The sequence below is a fragment of the Punica granatum genome, chromosome 8 (genome assembly GCF_007655135.1).
Source record: "Punica granatum isolate Tunisia-2019 chromosome 8, ASM765513v2, whole genome shotgun sequence".
Taxonomy (NCBI): Eukaryota; Viridiplantae; Streptophyta; class Magnoliopsida; order Myrtales; family Lythraceae; genus Punica; species Punica granatum.
Genome location: NC_045134.1, coordinates 7,191,128 through 7,197,323, shown reverse-complemented (window position 1 = coordinate 7,197,323; position 6,196 = coordinate 7,191,128). Strand labels below are relative to the sequence as shown.

Sequence of the window (6,196 nt, the reverse complement as noted above, 5' to 3'; positions counted from 1 at the left end):
GCATGATCAGGGAGAGGAAATGGCAGATCGATTTGGCCCCGGGCCTGACCCCCGGCCCCTGGGAGGCTAAACGCTCGGTTTCCATCTGGGGGGAGTATCGGCATGGCAAAATGCCACTGCCTTAAGACAGCATAGGCCTTTTGTGCCACTTCAAAGGTCATTAGGTTCTGTATCTTGTGGCAATAAATCACAGCATTATTATAGTTATAGTAATTGTTTGTGACTAACCACATACTTGCACAATATTTCTCCTCATCACCCTCGAATATAAATCCTGGGCTCCTCGCAGTCATCTTTTCTGTCATATCCACCAGTTCATGAGCTTCAACTGAACTGGGCTTGACCGAGAATCAGTTCAGGAGCTCGTACCAGCTCTTCAACAAGAAGGGTTTTAGCCTTTTGGGCGTTGAACCCATGTGTCTTGTCAGGGCAAGAAAGCGGCGAGATCCGGGTCCTTAGTGAAGTGCAAGGTCCAAGACTGGACTCCATTGGGGTCAAGCCTGGACCGGGGTCATTATAGGCCTTGTATGTATAGTAGAACCGGTCCGGACAAGGCATCAACCCGACGTATACGGGACATATCCATGCCGCCGCTTTTGATCAGACAGAGACTCCTTTGCCAACTGCCTCGATTTTAGCCTCTTTACCGGTTGCCTTCTCCGATAGCATCTTGTGACCCTCCGCATTAACAGGAAGAAGAATGTTCCGATAATGGCATGGGACATAGTATAACACCAGCGATAGGGCAGCCTCATTAACTTTTATTTTCTTTTGAAATCGACCTATTTAAAGAGAATTAAAATATACAAAAGAATCGAAAGTTTGGCGCGGAGAGTCTAATCATCAATTACAAACCTCCATTAATTTAAAATAATTAAAATTATATTTAATTACGTGTGTAGCACGAGTGAACCATAAGAATTGGGACCTTAATACTAGCAACTGAGAAGGAGAAATTGATTCATAATGTGGAAACAAGTGAGGACTGGATGGTAATTTATTATATGAAAGTAGGGGGCCTCACTCAAACTTCCTCCGTTCTTTACTCCTCCGGCTTAAATTCTCAATTCATGGAGATAGGAGAAATTAAGGTTTGTAAAAGTTAGACGTGTGGATCGTAACTAGGATTCATGCCGAGCCCCGGCTTTTAATTGTAAAGAAAATAAAATTTCGATAAAATGAACATGATTATTAATTCTATTTCGGATCAATACTTAATGATGCGTCACATTACTGGGGGAGGGTATGAGGTTATAATTCACTTCACTCAAGACTTGTCCTAGGTTGTACTGTACATTATCCTTGTCTCTCACTTTTAGCCCATCAAAACTGATTCTCTCTACTTTAGTCCCAGTAATTGAGAAAAATATGGACTAACCCTCTCATGTGCCCCCGTTCTTGGATCTACAATTTGAACCAATTAGCCTTCAAGTATCGGCCAACCTATAACCCTCATTCATGAGTTTCTAAAAGTTAATGCATGACTATATGAACCACGTTGGTTAGTCCAAGCGTGGTTCGACATCTCTTTTCTTTTAAATAAGATCTCGAATTCAACACTTGTGTAAATATAAAAAAATCCATGAGTTGGGATTGTTTTATTCCTCAATGGCTATTATCAGATGGTGCACGCTAAATAAAAATACTTGAGAGTGCTTAGAAAATACTTCAGAGTGATTCTACAATGGGTTGGTTCGTAGATACAATGCACAACGTAGATGAATATCAAATGAGTTGGTTCGCGCTATAGATGACTCACTAAATTTTACAGTCTTGTTAGATGAATATCGTTTTGGACCCATTTGAAAATGATAATATCAACCATTAATTGTTCAACAACGACGAAAAAATAAAAGAAGAAAGAAAAGTGGAAAACAAAGATCAACATTATCGTGTTTCTGTTTGACTAGACATGTGATATCTTGCATACTCTATGCACCTAGTATATCTACTCATCACCCGTATATATAATAGCACAGCGGTCGGACCCGCATACGAATTAAAGTCTGGATGAAACGATGGTCGTGCTTTTAATTCAGTTTGATCGTTTAGGCGACCTGCTTGAGGTATATGTACTCAGATAATTGGAACTTTGGTGTTGATCAGCAACGAATTGACCTATCTAATGAAAATCTGAACTAATGTATTACGTGCGTTAGCATTTGAGTCGAATTATCAAATACATAAGAAACCATGCATGCCTTATAGTAATATTAAGTAACGGCGTGCTTTTTTATACGACATAACCCAACATGTAGTGGTACACGCTTTATCATCATACGTGTAAGGTGAAATTCACGTATTCATAACAACCGACGCCTTAAACATTATGCAGGACAGTCAAGTCGCCTGACCGACTAAATCTATGCGTGCGCCCTGTATATCAGGATTTAGTAGCTAAGTGCTGTACCACACGAGGTGATCCTGGGGGAGGAAATGGCAGACTGGGACGGCCCCGGGCTTGACCATGCGCACTCGGAAGGCCAAATGCTTAGGGTTCCATTGCGAGGTATTGATATGGCAAACCGCCAGAGTCTTAACCTCGCTCCCATCCTCTCCCTTCAGTGGCACCACAAATGCCTCTGTGTTTTTGTTGGATAAATTTTTAAATAAAATGGGCCTAATTCGGACTCAAGCTCATATGCAACCCAAAAGCTTAAGCCTATGTGTTACTGGGCCTTTGCCTTTTATAAGCTTCTCCATTTTTTTTCAATCGATGTGGGACATTGTGTCCTCTCACATCACCACTTTTTCTCTAACATCCCGCCCTCACGTGGTATCATGTCGTCTTACACGAGCCACGTGACCTTAATCAATCGATGAGACCACACGACTTAATCACACCCGCCCTCACTTCGATGTCCCGACATCGGACACAACGGGTGCCTGCTCACGGTGCACGTTACGCTTACACTCGAGCTTACGAGTCATACAGACTCGTGCATACACGCACTACACCGCACTAAGGCGGCCTTACACGCCCATGATTATAACCATGGGCTCTGATACTAGTTGGATAAATTTTTAAAACTAAAATGGGCCTAATTCGGATTCAAGCCCATATGCAACCCAAAAACTTAAGCCTATGGGTTACTGGACCTTTGTTTTTTATAAACTTCCCCATTTTTTTTTCAACCGATGTGGGACATTGTGTCCTCTTACATCACCACTTTTTCTCTAATAGTTTTGTGTCTTGTGGCAGTAGAACACAGCATAAGGATAATTTTGCTTGTGACAAACCACATACTTTGATCCTTCTGCCATTATCTTCTTCACATCTTCCTCTATTTGATATTTCTGCATTCTGTTTTTTTTTTAATTTCCGTCGAGAGTGCTCGCATATTCTTCCCGAGCTTGGATTCTGCATAATCCACCATAGATTCCAATGATGTTGCACAGTATTTCTCCTCGCCCTCGTTCCCGGGCTCCTTGCACTCCTTTATCGTGGTTGCCATCAGTTCAGCCTCAACCGAACCAGGCTTGACTGAGAACCTTTTCAGGGCCTCAGGCAAGTTCTTCGTGTTGGGCCGGTTTCTCTCCTATATGGAGAATGGTGAGGGCGGGTGTTGGAAGTAATCCCACATGGAAAAGTTGAGAGGAAATCCATAGGTTTATAAGAGATAATGGTCTAGCAACCCATTGGCTTAAGCTTTTGGGTTGCGGATGGGCCCGAGTCTGAAGTAAGCCCATGGATTTTTCCTAACAAGTGGTATCAGAGCCTAAGGTAACGATCCTGGGGAAGTGCACACGCTATGCGTGGAAACCCACACCACACTAAGACCCGAGTGTGGAGCTCGTGGCTAGTGAAGGGCCTAACAATTGGGTATCCGAGTCCGAAAGTGAAAGCCTGGCTCGAAGTCCTCCATATAGTCGAGAAGAGGTGGAATTGTTGGGTCGGTTTCTCTCCTATATGGAGAATGGTGAGGGCGGGTGTTGGAAGTAATCCCACATGGAAAAGTTGAGAGGAAATCCATAGGTTTATAAGAGATAATGGTCTAGCAACTCATTGGCTTAAACTTTTGGGTTGCGGATGGGCCTGAGTCTGAAGTAAGCCCATGGATTTTTCCTAACACTTCGATGAGAAGGGCATTGATCCTGCGACTTGTTGGGGCAAGAAAGTGGCGAGATTCGTGCTCTTGGTGAAGTGCAAGGTCACGGCATTGCCCTTAGTCAAGTCCTTCTCTAGGAAGAACTTGGCCACTATAGGGTTGGCCTCGACCTGGGTTTCCAAGGCTGCATGCTGGTAGAAGAACGACGAGGTTGGCCTCACTCCAACGTATACTGGCTTATCCTTACGGCCGCCTGCTGTGGCAGTGACTCCTCCTTTCTGAACCCTGATGTCAGTCCTCTTACCAGCCTTACCGACTTGGGTCCCGCCACCAGGCTTCCCCTTTTCAGCATCGACATCAACTCCACGTTTCCCAACATCGACCAAAGTGCTCATGTCTTCCGAAAGATCTGGACCCGGTCCGTAGAATAGAAGTTAACATATATATGATGTAAACTTGAAATTAGCTAAAGAATTAGTTTAATATATAATTAAAATTTATTTATTTATTTTATGACGAGGGGTGTTTGGCCTCTGTTTAATAAATCCTCATGGTCCACGTCCACAGAATAAGTTAGTCCGATCAACAGGCCGGTAGGTCTCTTGCGTAGAGATTTTTTAAAGTCTCGGATTTGGATTTTTACCAAGAGAGTCGCAGCCGTTAACTACTAGACTAACCCTAGTGGGTAATGCTCAGCAAAGTTTAACTAACTACCAGCATGAAGAATGTCCCTAACGGCTTGGGGCATTGGAGTGTTGGGAAACTTTGACTTCCAGTACAGCTCTGGTGAAGAAGCAGCCTCACTTGCAACCAGCGCTTCCTGCATCCATAGCATTCATTCGGACACACGAAAGATTAATTTATACTCGTCCAGTTAACGCTGTTCTTTAAATTGAGGCGGCCTTCGGGGTGATATGCGATAATAAAGCTCATGTCTCATAAGGCACGTAGACCTCAATTAATTACGCAAACCATAAAGCATATATGCATTATTTCATGTATATATAAGGATATAGAGATTGTTCATGGCTGCTATTGTCGACTAAATGCATTCTTATGCATATATGTATTGCAATAGATGCGAACGAGCGATGAGAAGTTGAATCGGAAATGATGCTCACAGCGAGAAGAGGTAGGATGTGGAGGAGCTTGGACGGCATAATTAAAGGGATTCTTCCATAGAGGAAAATTGATCAGAAGAGGAGAGAAATGGTATAATATGTAAACAATTGGGGATCGGAGCTTAGTTTATATAGAACTAGCTAGGATGTTTTGGGGGGGGGGGGGGAGAGGGGGAATTAAATCGAGAGTACATCAAAGCTACATAAAATATAAAATTTTATTATTATAAGACTCAAAGAAATATATGGATGGAATAACTCAATTATTTATAGGTTCGGGAAAGTGACTGAACTACGAAATAAAAAATATCAAATAGAGCATAGCATAGTGCCGCAGAACTTTATCTGGTAGATAAGAGGTTTCGGGTTCGATATTCATTGTGAGACTACCCGTGCTTCTTTATTAATTATTTAGGATTTTTGTTTCTTTGTACTAAGTATTTGGGTCTTCATTGAAAGCGAAAAAATAAATAATATAGACATATAATATCAACCGAATATTAGAAATTCAAGAGATGTCGACTGAATAAAAGATTGATATAATCTTATTTCCAAATTTTCTATTTCATAACTAATCACAATAAGATCTGTAACAGTCCTCTTCAAGATACGTAGAACAACGAAATGTTTATGCATGTAATATTCCCTTATATAAATTTTTCATCAGAATCAACCCAACAGTGCCTTTACTTTGTGAACAAATCTTGTGGCGACAATGAAAAAGGAGTTTCTTTTACTCCAGTGAAGGCTCTCCATTTTTTCTTTTCATCTTGATGGAGGCAATGAACACGTGATCAATGCACGTAACAGAAAATCATCCATTTCAATCGATGGCAGCTAACTCGGTCTAATCGGCCTACTCTGGTACCGCGAGAGATTTTGAAATATTACAGCCATCTAATCTAATAAATTAATATTTTAAATTATACAATCGTGACATTTCAAAATCTCACAAAATATCACATCGTCGAAATGCCGCGCACACATTTACCATCCATGGAGTTCCACGCATTGGGCCATCAGATT

At 41.8% G+C, this 6,196-nt stretch overlaps 1 pseudogene; it reads right to left on the bottom strand.

Annotated features, from left to right (window-relative positions):
- Positions 1-2,397: 2,397 nt before the first annotated feature.
- On the bottom strand, positions 2,398-5,209 carry LOC116188677 (annotated as a pseudogene).
- Between the last annotated feature and the right edge of the window lie 987 nt (positions 5,210-6,196).